We start from the raw sequence: 18,904 nt of genomic DNA on the forward strand, positions 1-18,904 counted from the left end.
TCTGATCGTGTTTCACCATTTCTGACAACTGGGCTTCTTGCCTTCTTCCATGTGTCTGAGATCTCGTCTCTGCCAGGTAAAATAATGGCTATGAAAATGCTTTGGAAATAATAGAACTTAATAAATGTAAAGCATCTAGCACAGAGGATAACTTCTTCCCTTCCCTTCCCTTCTCTCCCAACCTCTCCCATCCCCTCTCATCCCCTGCCCTCTCCCCTCCCCTCCCCTTCCCTCCCCTCTTCTTCCCTTCCCTCCACTCCTCTCCCCTACCCTCCCCTTCCCTTTTTTTTTTTTTTTTTGAGACAGACTCTCACTCTGTCGCCAGGCGCCAGGTTGGAGTGCAGTGGTACAATCTCCACCTCCCAGGTTCAAGCAATTCTCCTGCCTCAGCCTCCCATGTAGCTGGACTACAGGTGCATGCCACCAAACCCAGCTAATTTTTTTCTATTTTTAGTAGAGACGGGGTTTCAGCATGTTGACCAGGATGGTCTCGATCTCTTGACCTCATGATCCACCTGCCTCGGCCTCCCAAAGTGCTGGGATTACAGGCTTGAGCCACCGTACCCGGCCTTCTTTTCTTTCTTATAGGGTCTCATTCTGTTACCCAGGCTGGAGTGTGGTAGCATCATCATATCTCACTGCTGCTTTAACCTCCCAGGCTCAAGCAATCCACCCAGCTCAGCCTCCTGAGTAGCTGAGACTACAGGCATGCACCATCATGCCCAGCTAATTAAAAATTTTTTTTTATAGAGACAACATCCTACTCTGTGGCCCAGGCTGGTCTCAAACTCCTGGGCTCAAGCAATTCTCTTGCTTTGTTCTCCCAAAGTGCTGGGATTACAGGTGCAAGCCACCATGTCCGACATTTCTTTCTAAGAGATGGGGTCATGCTGTGTTGCCCAGGCTGGCCTTGAACTCCTGGGCTCAAGCAAGACCCTTCCTCCTCAACCTCCCCAGTAGTTGGGACTACAGGAGTGCACCACCTTGACGAGCTTAGATTTTCAATAAATAGTAGTTGTTTCTACTTGGACAATAGCTTTGTTACTGCAGTCAACTAAACCAAGTCATTCAAGTAGAGTTGAGGTATCTTTTCATGGAGAGACATGTCTTTCCTCCATAGATTCTTCTTGATCTCTTCTTGAGAGGGAACCACTCCTTCAGATTTGTCATTTAGGCTAGTCTGCACCTCTTCCCAACCTTGACAGAGAGTGGAATATTTGGAAAGAGCATAGAGTCTGGAGTCAGCTAGCTTGAAATCCTGACTGTGTGATCTTATACAAGATACTTAACTTTTCAGAGATTCTAGTTTCTTCATCTGTAAAATTTTGAGTACTGCCTAACCCTTGGAGGATTGAATTAAGAAAAATACATAAAGGCAACTGGTAATGCATTGGTATGCACTAAATAAGAGTGTCTCTTCCTTTTTCCATATGCCACATCCTAGCTGTTCTAAGGTTATCAGACTTCTGGAGCGGTTTCTCATTTTACCACCATAGAGAGGCCTCATAGTTTCCCCAATGGTGCACTCTTCTATTTATTCTATTCTGGTGCATGGTAATATCCCTTATTAACTGTCAAACCAGCAGGATTGTGTATGAATAATAATTTTTTATTAGCTTAGTATTGATAACTTACTGTGTGCAAGGCACCACAAGAAATATTAATCACCCTCATGCCTGACTCTTCTCATTGGGCTGACCTACCTACTATTCCCTTTAAGATATCCTTGCCTGTCTATAAAGCCAGACCCAATAGCTAGCAGGCATTGCAGACAATCATGGTGGCTTTTTTTGCCCCTAATTAGTCCTGATTTGATTTTGATTGATTTTTTTTTTTTTTTTTTTTTTTTTTTTTTTTTTGAGACGGAGTTTCGCTCTTGTTGCCCAGGCTGGAGTGCAATGGCACAATCTCGGCTCACCGCAACCTCCGCCTCCTGGGTTCAGGCAATTCTCCTGCCTCAGCCTTCTGAGTAGCTGGGATTACAGGCACGCGCCACCATGCCCAGCTAATTTTTTGTATTTTTAGTAGAGACGGGGTTTCACCGTGTTGACCAGGATGGTCTCGATCTCTCGACCTCGTGATCCACCCGCCTCGGCCTCCCAAAGTGCTGGGATTACAGGCTTGAGCCACCGCGCCCGGCCTGAAATATATCATGTTTGTATTGTTTATGGTATATATTTCTCAGTTTTGTTCTAGAAGCTGTAACTGAATCCACACTCAAATATGGTTGTACTTGGTTCTAGGAAAATATGATATTCATGAATCTGATTCTGCAGAATGGATAAGTGAGATTGTTCATTTCACAATTGGATCATTCATTTTTACCTTTTTCCCTTTTCAGCCACTGCTATAATCTGTGCAAGCTGGCACAGACCAGTGGAGAAGGGGTAGAATATGAAAAAGGAAAAAAAAAAAAAAACAATTAAAAGAACTAATGGTCTGTATACTCGCTCCCAGTTCCCAAGGATAAGGAAAGGGAAAGGGAGTGGTGCTTTCTGCGAAAGCTCTCTAAAGAGTATTGCAAATTCTAGCCTTTAGGAATATCCATGTAGTATGGAGTTGGATAGATAGTTGCTGTTGGTAAGTTGAAACAGCCCCAGTTCATGGGGGAAGGGGAGCATCTGGGCTCCAGTCAAGTAAAAGCTGGACTTCCAGGCAGGAATTGAACCTCAAATTGAGGAACTGGAGTGAAAATCAAGAATCTAGGCCAGGTGCAGTGGCTTATACTTGCAATCCCAGTGCTTTGGGAGGCCAAGGCAGGAAGAATGCTAGAGGTCAGGACCAGTGTAGGCAACTTAGCGAGACCCCTGTGTCTCCAAAAAAACAAACAAACAAAAAAACCACACAAACAAAAAAGGCCAGGTGTGCTGGTGCATGCTTGTAGTCCCAGTTACTTGAGCAGATGAGGTGGGAGGCTCACTTGAGCTCAGGAGTCTGAGGCAAGGCTGCGGTGAGCTATGGTCATGCCACTGCATTCCAGCTTGGACCATAAAGCCAGTCCTTGATTTTAAAAAGAAAAATATAAAGAGTCAAAAGTCCAAAGCAGTAAGCTCAGGCTTCACTTCAGGTCTTCCAGTTTGAGAAGGGCAAGACTTACCTGAACACTAATGTCCCAGGTCTGAAGCCTAGGATAGCTGAATCTATCATTTATTAGGTTGTTTGCCTTTGCTCAGATTCCTCCACAACTAGCAGGACTGAGCTACAGGTAGAAAGACATTAGTGCATGAAGCCCCATGGGGCTTCTATATATAAAAATTATATACTACTTTCCAGGAACATCTCCATTGCTCAAGAAATATTTGTTGGTGATTTGTTGTTCTGATAGTTTATTTTATGTGTCAGCTTGGCTAGATCTTGGCACCCAGATATTTGGTTCAACATTATTCTAGATGTTGCTGTGTAGGTATAAAAAATGAGATTAACATTTAAATCAGTAGATTTTGAGTAAAGCAGATTATCTTCCACAATGTGAGTGGGTCTCATTCAACCCATAGGCCCAAAGTGAAGCCTGAACATACTCACTCCAAATTATCCTTCGAAGCCCGAGTGGGTTTGCTCAGTCTAAAGAAGCAGCCTCCTGCTTTGGGATCCTGATTTTCATTCCAGTTTCTCAATTTGAGGTTCAGTCCTTGCCCTGAAGTCCGGCTTATATGACCTGACCTGCAGACCTTACTAAAGCAAAGATTGACTACCATCCTCCCCCAAGATGGAGGGACTCTGCCAGCAGACTGCCTTCCTCTGGAGCCTCAATAGCAACTCTTTCTTGGGTCTTCATTTATATGTATATGTATAAATCTGTGTACATATTTATACATGCGCATGCACACACACACACACACACACACACACACACACACACACACACCACAATTTCCCCTATTGGTTGCATTTCTCTGGAGAACCCTGACTAATACAATTGTATAATATAAAGTTTACCTGAATTCCACTTCATTGAAGGGCATCGCTTGTTTGTGTTGTGTTCCTTCCAAACTATTCCATTAATAGTATCTCTACCTCCCCACAATCTGCTTCTACAAGAATAATAGAAGAAAGTAGCAGAGCTGGGAAACTTCATATGGAATACATTTAAAAAAATCTACTTTAAAAACCTGCTTTCTTTTGATATCAAAATTTGACCATATTTCTCCTTGCAATTCTATCAAAAAAGAAAAGAAAACTTGAGCATATTCACAAAAATGGGTGGAAAAGTTTTCACTTGACAATGAAATGCTGAACTCTGAAGGATATTTAAAAACATTGTGGACGTATTTGAACTGATTTCACTTGTGAAAATTCTTTCACTTGACCAGGAGGGGAATACATGGATACATAAATGCAAGTGGTAATCTCTCATGATTGGCCAAGCCTTATTTCTGGCACTGCATGCAGCATAATGTTATGTAGTTGCTTTGCATTGTGATTTCTATCAGGACATACATTATTTAATTTGTTAGCCTAATACAGATTAATATTAAAGTTCCTGTGTGGTCTTTGTTTTAAAATGTTTTTGTGTCCATCATATCACTAATGTAGTTATAAGATTGAGAAATGGATTAGTATGAGGTAACCTAAAATATGAGCAACTCTACTGTGAATTTAGGTCAGATACTCTTTTAGTAACTAAACTGCTAAATATTGAAACTCCTTTTTCCCTGTAGGCATTTAAATCTTAGTTTTGGTTGGATATCTTCCTGGTGGCTGAAAGCTAATGACTATGGACATTCCTAAAGCTATTTTCTCAAGTTTCCTGTGTTTTCTTTTCTTTAACTTCTCATTTACTCTTTCCAGCTGTTTGTATTTGATCAGTTGTTTTCTAAATGTTCAATTTCCTTTAACATGTTCAGTAGAAAATTTGGATTTCTTGATAAGAGAATATTGCATTTATAAAAGTTAATGTTTTATTACGTGTGAAATTAAAATTATCCATTACAACCTAATTTTGATTTCACGATAGTATATTGATAATGTTCTTATATGGAATACATTTATAGCCAGCACCTAGAATCACGCTTGAGAAGGGACTTAATAAATACTTCTTTAGTTACTTAATAAAATCCAGTAGCAAACATGCTATGCAGAAGTTGTTCTCTTTCAACAAATGCCATCATGTCGTCCCCATTTTGCCCCATTCACTACTTTAAAAACCATAAAAATATAGTTTTGCTGATTTAGCTCTCAAGTAAAAAATATAAATTCTGAAATAATACCTGAAAAGTAAATAATAATAGTTATGTAGGAGGGTCATTCTAGGTGGATAGGACAGAAATTTTTAACTAGATAACTAGTTAACTGATTTTTTTTTTTAACTGTGAAAAGGCTTTAATGGTGGTGTCTGTATAGCATGGGATGTGGACAGGGAAAACAGCAAGTGCACACACAGTGGGACAGGCCACAGGACAGGCTGGGAGTGAATAAAGAGTTCACATTGATTCCCTGCTTTCCCCAGTGAATGGAGGCCTGAGGCCACCTCTCCCTTGGCCACCTCCTCAAACTCTCCCTTCTCCTTGGCTGTGGGGTCCTGGTACTGCTGGTATTCAGACACCAGGCCATTCATATTGCTTTCAGTCTTGGTGAACTCCACCTCATCCATGCCCTTGCCCATGTACCAGTGCAGGAAGGCCTGGTGCCAGAACATGACCGTGAACTGTTCCAAGATGTGCTTGAACAGCTCCTGGATGGCCTGGCTGTTGCCCATGAAGGTGGCAGACATTTTTAGCCCCTGGTGAGGGATGTTACAGACAGCCCTTTTCACATTGCTGGGCATCCACTCAATAAAGTAGCTGCCGTTCTTGTTTTGGACATTAAGCATTTGCCTGTCCACCTCCCTCATGGACATGCAGACCCTGAACACAGCAGCCACCATCAGGTAGCAGCCATGGTGGGAGTTGCAGGCAGCCATCATGTTCTTGTCAGCAAACATCTGCTGGGTGAGCTCAGGCACTGTCAGTGCCTGGTACTGCTGGCCACCCTGGCTGGTCAGTGGGGCAAAGCCAGGTATGAAGAAGTGCAAGCTGGGGAACGGGAACATGTTCACAGCCAACTTCCACAGGTCAGCATTGAGCTGTCCTGGGAAGTGCAGGCAGGTAGTGACCCCACTCATGGTGGCAGACACCAGGTGGTTGGAATCACAGTAGGTAGGCATGGTCAGCTTTAGGGTTCTGAAGCAGATGTCATAAGAGCTTCATTATCAATGCAGTAGGTCTTGTATGTGTTTTCCACAAGCTGGTAGACTGAGATGGTGGTGTCTGACACCTTGGGTGAGGGTACCACACTGAACGTGTTCATGATCCTGTCTGGGTACTCCTCCCAGATCTTGTTGATGAGAAGGGTACCCATCCTAGACCCAGTCCTCCCACGCAGGGAGTGGGTCAACTGGAAACCCTGCAAGCAGATTACAGATCTCAGCCTCCTTCCTCACAACGTCCAGCACTGACTCTACCAGCTCCGTGCCTTCTGTGTAGTGCCCCTTGGCCCAGTTGTTCCCAGCACTACTCTGACCGAAGATGAAATTGTCCAGCCAGAAGATCTGCCCAAAGGTCCTGGAGCACACGGAGTCCATGGTGCCAGGTTTCAGATCCACGAGCACTGCACGGGGCATGTACTTGTCCCTAGTGGCCTCGTTGTAGTACACATTGATGCATTCCAGCTGCAGGTTGCTGTCCCTGTGGCAGGTGCCCGTGGGGTCGATGGCGTGCTCATCACTGATCACCTCTCAGAACTGGTTGCGCACTGCCTGGCTTGCAGTTGCACAATCTCCCTCGTGACGGTGGCGGTGAGGGCAGTGGGGACACAGGTGGAAGTAGAGAAACAGGTGCACAGAGTCCTCTAGTTAACTGATTTTTAGCTAGATAGGAGAACTTTTTAACTAGATATCATCTTATAATTTTTTAGATTGAAATTTGTGAAACTATTAATTATTTTAAAATTGAATTAAAGAAACAGAGTCCCAGCACTTTGGGAGGCTGAGGCAGTCATAACACCTGAGGTTGGGAGTTTGAGACCAGCCTGACCAACACAGAGAAACCCCGTCTCTACTAAACAACAACAACAAAAAATTAGCTGGTTGTGGTGGCAGGTGCCTGTAATCTCAGCTACTCAGGAGGCTGAGGCAGGAGAATCAGTTGAACCCAGGAGGTGGAGTTGCGGTGAGCCAAGATTGCGCCATCCAGCCTGGGCAACAAGATCGAAACTCAGTTTCAATAAATAAATAAATAAATAAATAAATAAATAAATAAATAAAATAAAAGATAGATTTACAAGACCCTTCCTAGAAATAACCACTAAACTAATACAGATGCATCCTTTTGGAATGAAGTTTATGTATAGTAATTGTATTTGGATACCTTTACAAGATTAATATTCATAAATTAGGAATGGTTTGAAAAATTGTATTGCTGATGTTTTGGTATATCATTTTACAGGTTTACTTCTGTAGATGGGCTTATTCATATGCCTGGTAATAGTTGGCTGGCTATCAGCAGGGGTGGTGGAGGTAACTGGGCTAACTATTACTCATAGTCCAACAGGCTAGTTTGAGCTTCTTCATAGAGTTGGTGCATTCCACTAGCAGTGAGGGAGAGCAAGCTCCAATGCCTAAGTGCTTTTCAAGCCTCTGCTTATGATGTGTTTACTCATGTCACATTGGGCAAAGCAAGTTACACAGTCACTGTGGGAGGCCAAGCTCAGCGTCTGTGTTAAGGGACTGACTACATAAAGGCAATGAATACCGAGAGGTACCATTCAATGGGAACATTATTATAACAGTAATTGCTATAATTTCTAAAAATTTGTATTGTTTTCTCAAAACACTGATAATAAAATCAACTCATAACTGGTCAATTCTGTAAACAAATGAAAACTAGTGATAAATATAACTATTGTTGTTCTCAGACTTAAGATTCTAGCATCACTTAGTCATTTAAAATACTGAGACAGATCATTGCCTTGCTCCAAATCTTTCTATGGTTTCTTTTTTTCTTTTTCTTTTTTTTTTTTTTTTTGTTTTGTTTTTGAGATAGAGTCTTTGCTCTGTTGCCTAGGCTGGAATGTAGTTGTGCAATATCCACTTACTGCAGCCCCCACCTCCCGGGTTCAAGCGATGCTGCTGCCTCAGCCTCCCAAGTAGCTGGGATTACAGGCGAGCACCACCAGCCTGGCTATTTTTTGTGTTTTTAGTAGAGACGGGGTTTCACCATATTGCCTAGGCTGGTCTCTAACTCCTGGCCTCAAGTGATCTGCTTGCCTCGGCCTCTCAAGTTGCCGGGACTACAGGTGTGAAACACCACACCCAACCTTTCTGTAGTTTCTTATTGCAATTAGAATAACATCAAAATCTTCTGATATGGTTCACAGATCCTAAATGATTTTGTTTCGATCGACCTTTATGACATGATGCTCTACCTCTCTGCCCGTAATTTATCATTCTTCAGCTATAATAGCTGTTTTTTATTCTTTCAATTCATTGAATTCATTTCCACCTCAGGGCTTTTCATTTGCCCTTCCTTCTCTGAAACGATTTTCCCTCGGATCTTTGCTTGGATAACTTCCTCTCAACATTCAGGGCTCAGTGTAAATTTTACTTCTTAAAAGCAGTTTTTTTTGACCACCCCTTCAGAATTAGTTTCTCCCATCCCAGATCACTCACTATGTATACTACCCACTTACTAAGAACTATTTCCTTGTTTTATTTCTTATGACAGTTATCACTACCTGAAATTATCATGTTATAGTATTTCTTGATTATTATCTTTCCCTACTAGGATATAAGCTTTTTAAAGGCATAACTTTGTCTCTTCTGCACCATCTACAATACATAGTTGGTACTCAATAAATATTTGCAGAATTCACTGCTTAAGTAACTCAAGGCCTGGCATACTGAGTCTTGATCCAGAGATTTTTCACCTATAAGATGAAGAGGTTAGATCATCTTTGAAGTTCTTTCCAACTCAAAAAATTAATACTTTTTATTCATATAATTTTTAAAAATTGACTTTATTTTTTAAAATTAAAATCTATCTATTAAATATCTATCTATCTACCTATTTTTGTATCTATAAATTTACCTGGAGTTAAGGTCTCACTCATTTGCCCAGGTTGGAGGGAAAATGATCAAATGATCCTCCTATCTCAGCCTCCCAAGTAGCTGTGACTACAGGGGCACACCACCATGTCGGCCTATTTTTGTTTTTTGTTTTTAGTATAGACTAGGTCTTGCTATGTGGCCCAAGCTGGATCCGAACGTTAGGGCTCAAGCAATCCTCCCATGTCATCCTCCTGAGTAGCTGGGATTGCAGACATGTGCCACCATGCCTGGCACAACTTGGTTTTTATTTTTATTTTTTAGACAGTGTCTTGCTTTGTTGCCCAGACTGGAGTGCAGTGGCACAATCTTGGCTCACTACAGTCTCTGCCTCCTGAGTTGAAGCAATTCTTCTGCCTTAGCCTCCTGAGTGCCTGGGACTACAGGCACCCTCCACAATGCCTGTCTAAATTTTGTATTTTTAATAGAGACGGGGTTTCACCATGTCGATCAAACTGGTCTCAAACTCCTGGCCTCCAGTGATCCATCCACCTAGGCCTCCCAAAATGCTGGGATTAGGGGTGTGAACCACTGTTCCTGGCCTCAGTTTTTAAATATTAAAGTTGAACATGGAAAAAAGCTGTCAGTAACAAGAAATGTGGGAATAAATTGATATTTTACATGTAACTTTCATGTTGTAAAGAGACTCTTCCATAGTGATTTTCAAATACATAGAGTGTAGGTAGAGATTAGGAATAGGAACGATGATGAAACTTAAACTGAAAAAAAAATAGGTTTTCCTTTTGGCTATGTTTATACCCAAGTATCTGGGATAAAAGTAGTATCATTTTTTAAATTTCTCTTGTTTCACTGAGAAGGCCAGAGCAAGGTGGGCGGTGAGGGGAAGCCCTGTCTTGAGTGGCACCAATATACTAACATTTTCACAAAAATATAGCATAGGCTCTGGAGCTGCCCTGCCCAGGATTGAAGCCCATCTCTGTCTCTTAATACTTGTGAAAGCTTAAGGAAGTTCTGTGACTTCCTGTGCTTTGGATCTCACCTCTGTGAAGCGGGAGCATTAACAGCATTGACCTCACTGGATTGTTTCAAGGACTAAATGAGATAATATTTTTAAACAGCTGAGTACAGTATCTGTCATATCATAGCACTCAATAAATAATAAACTCAACTCATTATTCCCGTTAAGAATAATCAGGGAAATATCAGTAGATGTCAAACCCAAGAACGACAAGTACTGGTTGGTGAGCAGGTTGGGGTGAGGAGTGAGATGGGAGGCCTGGAAGAGTTCAGGACCTTTCTGACACACAAATGAAGCTACAGTTCTAATTAGCAAAGTGTTGACACTGGGCAAGATGAGTGTGGATACTTAAAGAGCAGCCTCTGGCTGGACGTAATTTATAATGTAGGGAAACAGTTGTAAAAAAATTACTAAAAGTGCCAATAAATTACAAATGCCATTGAAATGTAATTTCCTGTTTCTTGAATGTATGAATGTAGGATTTATACCAAAATTCTGTATTTAGGCAGCTACAGTACATAGTGTCTGAATCAAAGAGTTGTGTAAAGTCATTCATGTTGAGTAGACACATCACATTCTGAAACTTTTTAATCGCTGAAATGAAGTGTTTGTTAAGAAGCTTCAAGCACAATCTAATCAGAATGCAGTACAGCTTCATTAATTTGTACTTTGCTAGTTGAGAATCTGAGAATATTTAGATGGAAACTGAGATTTTGCCCTATCTGTGGAAAAATAAAAGCATTGCCAAGAACATCAGCATTATAGACAAGTTGTATCAGGAGTGTATAAAGAACTTAGAAGAATAAATACTGTTGATGTCCTCTTTTAGGTATAGTTCATATGCTAATATAGTTAGTCCATCATACAACATAATTCTTTAGTGATTTGAGCTAATAAATTAAGTCAATAATATTTATTTGTGCAGTCTCAATGTGACAGGCTTTATTTCAGATACTGGGATTCAGTAACAGAATAAGACAGACCTGGTCTTCATGGGGCTTACATTCTAGCAAGAAGATAAATAATGGTTTACATTAACAGGATGACGTTATGATTTGAGAAGTACAAGGTGCTTTGGGAGTATTACAGAAATACCTATTCTAGTCTAAGGTATCAGGAAAGGTCTGGAGAAAAGCAGAAGCTGAGACTTGAAGACTTGTAGAAGTTGTCTAGGAAAAGAGGGCTGGGGAATACTGTCCTTAAACAATATGTGAGAAGACTTGGATACCTTACTTGGCTGATTATCTTTCTGATTAATATAGCACGTCTATTAAGGGTTTCTATGCACTCTTAGCCAATCTAATTTGCATTTTTCTCTATATTTGAAAGTAGTGTAATTGGTTTTTTTCCTTAAAACCATTCTGTGGTTCCAAATCTCCACAAATGTATACAAAGTATTGTTTTATTTTAAAAATGTTTTCAGTTCTAAACTTGATATACTCAGTAAGCAGCTCTTGCTACCTTTTTCTCTTCTGACTGGCCACAACCCTTTACAATTTTCATCTTTTTCTATAGAATATTTGGTACAATATGAAGCCACTGTAATTTATGAGTGGTATTTAGCAAAATCTCTAATGTAAGGACAATAAAATGGCATTTTCTCTACTCAGGAGGCTGAGGAGGAGGGCCACTTGAGGCCAGAAGTTCGAGGTTATGATTTATTTATTTATTTATTTATTTGTTTGTTTATTTATTTATTTATTTATTTTTGAGACAGAGTTTCACTCTGTTGCCCAGGCTGGAGTGCAGTGGTGTAATCTTGACTTACTGCAATCTCTGCCTCCCGGGTTTAAGTGATTCTCCTGCCTCAGCCTCCCAAGTAACCGGGATTACAGGCACGCACCACCATGCCTGGCTAATTTTTGTATTTTTAGTAGAGACAGGATTTCACCACACTGGCCAGACTCGTCTCAAACTCCTGACCTCAAGTGATCTGCCCGTCTCGGCCTCCCAAAGTGTTGGGATGAGCGTGCCCAGCTTACAATGCATTCTTATTATGCCACAGCCCTCCAGCCTCAGTGACATAGGGAGATCCTTTCTCTAAAAATAATAAAATCCTCTGAACTCCAACATCTTCCATGTCATTTTCTGTGTTCATAAGGCGTTGTATGAGGGGAGCAATAACCCCTCTTGTATTAGGTGGCATCTTAGATTTCTTGCTACTTACAACAGTGTAGTTACTTATAGTGAGAATGATATATCCTTTGTTCGATTTGATTAAAAGCTGACATTTGGGGCTCTATTCTTTCCCATTATTCTCTATTCAATGGTCCTAACTTCAGAGCATGGGTGGAAAAACTATGTGGTAGGGTGAAAGTAGAAGATAAGAGGCGTCTCTTCTCTTAAATTTTTGGATGCCCCTGCTATGTATGCTAATAATGGTAGAATTTGAGTTTACAATGAGAGCCATGAAATACATTTTTATAGCAAGAGGAGGCCTCAGGAGATCCTTTAGTGAGACCTTAGAAATTGTGGTTGCTTACTTGGTGTCTCTAGATTTTACCTGGTATCTCCATTACAAATGCTAGGTGATTTTGTTAGAACTCTTTTGGTTGCAAATAACAAAAGCCTTCTTGGAGCTAACTGAAGCCTCAATACTGACTTGAAGTCATGACCACTATATCCTCAAGTTATTATTATTATTATTATTATTATTATTACTGTGAGCGTCTGTGTTCCTCAGGCTGGTTTCCAATTCCTAGCCTCAAGTGATCCTCCTGCCTCAGCTTCCCTGCTAGCTGGGATTATAGGTGTGAGCTGCCATGTCTTATTTTCCCAAATTCTTAACAGCTAGGCTAAGCCTTTCCCCATCTAGTTTAGATTCAATCTAGGCCAGAGATTAGTTCATCGGTCCAGAATTGGGTACCTGATACCAAAAGGGCCAATCAGAGGACCTCCAGTGGAATATAGAGTTAGGATTCAATGATTTCAGCCTCAGTCTATCTGGTCTGTGGAATAGAGGAGATAAAACCCAGGGATGATAAAAACCAACTGAGTCCTACCATGCAGCCTGAAAAGCATAAAATTCCCATCTGTGATAAAAGAGAATAATGATGAAGATTTCCTGGTACTGTGCAGAAATGAGATAGAGATAGTCCTGCCAGCACTCTCGTCCCTGATTCCAGACCATTCTTGAGCCTTGACTGTATTCCTGTCTTTGTATTCTTGTTCACAAAAAGAGAGTAAACTAGAGATACTGCATTTTGTCAAGGCACATGACTAATTTTAACAGCTTTATTGAGGTATCACTGACATGCAGTAAACTGAGAATATTTAAAGAGAACAATTTGATAAATATTAACATGTTTTGTGAAAACATTACCATAAAAGCAATAAGGAACATACTTAATCATCCCTAAACGTTCCCTTGTACCCAATTGTCCTTTCTGCCCTCCTTCCAATCTCATCCGCAGGCAAACACTGATCTGTATTCTACCGCTACAGATTCATTTTCATTTCATAGATTTTATATAAATGGAATGATGCAGTACCTACTCTTTTGTGTGGCATCTTTCACTTGGAATAGTTATTTTGAGATTCATCCAGATTGTTATGCATATCATATTGTAGTACATTCATTACTTTTTATGGCTGGATAGTACTCCAGTGTATGGAGGTACCAGTTTATCACTTCACTTGTTGATGGACTTTTGTGTTGTTTCCTTTTTTAGTTAATAAACTAATATATCTGCTGTGAATATTAATGTATAAGTCTTTGTATAGACATATGCATTCATTTCTCTTGGGTAAATACCTAGGAGTGGAATAGCTGGATCACATGGTAGGTGTGTGTTTAACTTTTTAAGAGACCGCCAAATTGTTTTTCAAAATGGGTGCACCATTTTTCTTTCACAGTAACAGCGTATTAGAGTTGTAGTTCCTTGCAAAAACTTATTATAATGATTCTTTTTAGTGCTAGCTATTCTAATAAGTTGTAGTGTTATCTCATCGTGGCTTTGATTTGCATTTCCCTAATGACTAATGATATTGAGAATCTTTTCATGTGCTTGTATGCCATGCTGCTTTGATATAGCTTCCTTGGTGGTATCTGTTCAAATCGTTTACCTGTTTTTTTTTTTTTTTTTTTTTTTTTAATTTTTTGTTTTCTTGTTACTGAGATTTGAAGTTTCTTTATTCTGTATGCAAGTCTTTTAACATTAGATATGATTTTTGCATATTTTCTACCACTCTCTAGTTTCTTTTTCATTCTATCAATAGTGTCTTTTATAGAAGAGTTGTTTCTTTTCAATTTTTATAAAGTTCAACTTTTAGTTTATCTTTTTTGTGGATCATGCTTTTGGTGTTTTATCTAAAAAATCTTGGTTTAACCCAGGGTCACAAAGGTTTTTACCAGAGCTCTGGAAATTTTATAGTTCCAGATTTTACATTTAGGTCTATGATACATTTTGAGTTAATTTTTGTATACGGTATTAGATATGGATCTTAGTTCACATGGATGACCAGTTGTTCCAGCACCATTGTTGAAGAAAGCTATCCTTTCTTCGCTGAATTGCCTTTATTTTTTTAAATGACAAATAATAATTGTGTATATTTATGGTATACAATGTGATGTTTTGGTCTATGTATACATTATAGAAAATATTTAATAAAGAATAGGTAACATATCTATCACTTCATCAACTTGCCTTTTTTGTGGTGAGAATTTTAAAAACATATTTTAGCAATTTTGAAATATACACTGTTAACTGTGGTCACCATGCAGAGCAATAGGTCACTAAAACTTATTCTCCAGTCTAACTGAAACTTTGGACCCTTTGATCAACATCTTCACTTTCCTCATGCTTCCTCCACCTTTCCCTGCCTCTGATACCCACCTTTCTACTTTCTGTTTCTATGAGATTCACTATTTTAGATTCCACATATAAGTGAGTTCATACACTAGTGTCTATGTCTATTTAATTTCACTTAGCAAAATGTACTCCAGTTTCTTTCATGTTGTCATGGATGGAAATGACAGAATTTATGTCTTTAAGGTTGTATAGCATCCCATTGTGTATATATACTACATTTTAAAAATCCATTCATTCATTGATGGATCCTTAGATTGCTTCCACGTTTTGGCTACTATGAATAATGCTGAAATAAACACTGGAGTGCAGACATCTCTTTAACATACTGATTTCAGTTCCTTTGAATGTATACCCTGAGATGGGAAAATGATCTGAACAGACATTTCTCAAAAGAAGAGATACAAATTGCCAACAAATATATTTTAAAATGTTAAAAATCTCTAATCATCAGGGAAATGCAGATGGGAAAGATCATCTCACAGCTGTTAGAATGGCTACTATCAAAAGGATGAATGAAAACAGATATTGATGTGGATGTGGAGAATGTTGGTGGCAACGTGAATTGGTGTACTCGCTATGGAAAGAAGTATGGAGGTTCCTCAAAAAGCTGAATTGCTTTTGAATATTTTTTGAAAATCACTTGCCCATATATGTTGTGGGTCTGTTTATGAACTGTATTCTGTTTCATTTATTAATACTACACTGTCTTGAATATTGTTACCTTACAGTAAAAATTGAAATTAGGTAGTAGTTTCCCCTTAATGTTCTTTTTAAAAGTTGTTTTGGCTATTTTAGTTTTTTTACATTTCCATATGAAGTTTAGGATCAGCTTGTCAGTTTCTACAGAAAAAGCCAGGTAGGACTTTGATCAGGGTTTTCCTGTAACTATAGATCAGTCAGGAATGAGTTGACATCTTAATGATATCAATTTTTCTGCCCTGTGAATACAGTATATCTCTACATTTATTTAAGCCTGAAGTTTTCAGGACAGGTCTTGCACATGTTTAGTCAGATTTATCTCTAGCTTCTAAACCAAGACACTTCTTTGTATGCTACCCAAAGCCCTGTAAGAGTTTTTTTTGTTTTTTGAATAGATAGTGGTTTCATTCTATAATTGATGAGATGAGTGTTTTGAAGAAACGCAAATTTACCAGAGAGACAAAATGTATCTTAATAGTTTTCAATTTGTTATTTAATCAGAGTTAATGCAGTTGAAATATTTTAGTTTCACATTAGGCACACAGAAAGCTTGCAAATGCTTTTAGACTGATTAGGGATCAGCTACCAGCTCTGTGCTCTGTGTGTGTGTGTGTGTGTGTGTGTGTGTGTGTGTGTGTGTGTGTGTGTGTGTCTATGTTATGTGTATGCCCACATCTGCCTGTATAGTCTCTTAGTTAATTGTTATAATCGTATAATTAATTGGTGCTGTCAAATCTTTGGGGTATGGTAGGCATAATTCTAAGATGGCCCTAAGATTCTTGTCTTCTTTTATACATTCTCCGCTTAGGTGTATGGTTGGGACCTGTGAATATGCTGGGCGATCACTCTGTGATTAGGTTACATTATGTGGCAAAGGTGAAGAGATTTTACAGATGTAATCAAGGTACACAGTTAATTTTTGAGTTAATCAAAAGAGTGATAATCTTGGGTGGGCCTGACTTCACCTGGTAAAAGACCTTGGAAGAGGCACTGTACCCCTCCTGAGGAGAAAGAAGTTTTCCTGTTGGCCTTGGCTAAGCAGAACAACCATGTTGCCAACTGCTAGTGGAAAGGGGCTGCCTCTAGAGCCTGTAGGTGCTACAGGCCTTAATTCTGTAACTGCAAGGAACTGAATTTGGCCAACAACCTGAATGAGTTTGGAAGAAGATTCTGAACTCCACATAAGAACACAGCCCAGACAAAAGCTTGATTGCAGTCCTGTGAGACCCTGAGCAGTGCACCCAGCTAAACCATACCTGGACTCCTGACACATGGAAACAGATAATAAATGTGTATGTTTTTAAGCAATGAACAATTACTAAGTCAGCAGATACTGTAGCTGGCATTTGAAATGCTTCCCATTGTATTTGTTTGCTAGACCTGCCATAACCAAGTATAACACCATAGACTGGGCAACTTAAATAACAGAAATTTATTTTCTTGTAAGAAGATCAAGGTGTCGGTAGGTTTGTTTTCTTCTGAAGCCCCTCCTTGGCTTGCAGGTGGCTGCCTTCTCACTGCATCCTCACGTGGACTTTACTCTGTATGCATATATGCCTAAGTCTTAAACTCTTCATAAAGGACACCAGTCATATTGGATTAGGGCCCATCTTAGAGACATCACTTTAACAGAATTACCTCTTTAAAGACCTTTTCTCCAAGTACAACTTCCTCTCCCATGTGTTATCTTTTTTGAAACCCAAAACAATGCTGTGGGGCATATCAGACCAGTATTATTTTGCTTCCCACTGGAAATTTGGGAAAACACTTCTTTCAGAGCACTAACTTAATGTCACATAGCACATAAATTGTCTTCTGACTCCAAGTCTAGTGCTCTATCCAGTAGATTAAGTATTCAGACAAAGCACCTGAACCCAAACTGCAATGGATTTTTATTGGATAAATATATTTGTAATATCTTGCTGCCAGATCTTTTTTTTTTTTTTTAAATTGAGAATCTGCGCAAGTTATTGCCAGTTCGAATGCAGCTTCTGTAGTTGCCCCCATCTGCACACCCTTGCTATGAGGGTTTTCTCTTTGTGTGGATAAAGGCTGCTTGGCCCACACTGGTGTATCCCATTTTTACTGTCATTTCTGTGGGAGAAGCTTATTATAAAGTAACCCCACTTGAACCTTTTTATGGCAGGACAAAGCAGTGACTTCAGAGTACACCAGCTCAGTTTGTACTTACTTTTTTTTAACCTATGTGCCAGGTTTCTGATACATGCTAAAACTGATTGCTTGAAATATATCTCCTAATCCTAGAAAACATAAAGATTCCACACTCACCGCATCACTTCCTTAAGAAGAAGAAGAAGAAACAACAAGAAGAAACAAGAAGAAGAAGAAGAAGAAAAAGAAGAAGAAGAAGAAGAAACAGTCAAAGAAAAAAAAAAAAAAAGCTCAGCAATGATTAAACTGGTTGCTAAGAGCAAACTCACTTTATTTTCCCAAGGAGGAGTCTGGAATCATAAGTAGAAAGAGCAAAGGAAGAGGTGTAAGAAGGTGGCCCCAGGCTGTAACCGTTAAGAAGGCAAAGAATGAATAGAAGACAAGCAAGGGGAAAAACAGGCTTGACTGGGGTTTTTGTTGGGGGCTAGGCTGACGGAACAGAATCAAGATTCGGACTTACAAGAGGAGTCCCACCGGAGTTTGGATGCAGTTTGCATAGTGGTTAATAGTTTGGGTGCCAGAATCACACCGCTTGGGATCTTGAGTCCCCGCTTCCGCCACTTACTGTTTATATAACCTCAGGCAACTTGCTTAACTATATGCCTCAGTTTTGTGACTTGTAAAATGGAAATAATAGTGTGCAACTTACAGAGTAGCTGTGAGTTAGGTAAGTTCATACTTCACTGCTTGGTTCATAGCAGACACTCAGTAAAACGTTAAACTGTTATTATTCGTAGTTTGTATCCTTCCTCTTTCTTAATATTACGTACTGCAGCAGGGAGAGGGAGGGACGAAGCGCTTATCCCACTGGAAGAGTGAAATTTGTGTGAAAGCCTGGGTCAGGCTTATTTTGAGACGTGGGCCCCACTGAGGTGAGGTGGCACCGCTTCCAGAGCACACCCTCTGCCCGAGCCCCGCGGTGACTGAGGAGGCCGAGGCCACGGCTGGCAAAATGCACGGGTGGACCTCCTTGAAGTGGCTAACCCGGCGGATGCACTGTTTTCCCTGGATACTTGACACTTTTCACTTTTTCTGCCTCCTGGCACTAGAAGTCATGTGGGCTCACACCCGGGCCTCCTGGTTTAGGAGCCTTGAGGGCCACTTAGCGGTCATTCAGCTTCAGGGTCCAGCCTCGTCCAGCTTTGGCTACAGCCTGGGAGTTCC

At 40.0% G+C, this 18,904-nt stretch overlaps 1 pseudogene; it reads right to left on the reverse strand.

The window, feature by feature from the left end:
* Positions 1 to 5,302: 5,302 nt before the first annotated feature.
* Positions 5,303 to 6,574, reverse strand: LOC101031586 (tubulin beta-4B chain pseudogene; annotated as a pseudogene).
* Positions 6,575 to 18,904: the final 12,330 nt, after the last annotated feature.

Source organism: Saimiri boliviensis, chromosome X (assembly GCF_048565385.1).
Source record: "Saimiri boliviensis isolate mSaiBol1 chromosome X, mSaiBol1.pri, whole genome shotgun sequence".
NCBI lineage: Eukaryota > Metazoa > Chordata > Mammalia > Primates > Cebidae > Saimiri > Saimiri boliviensis.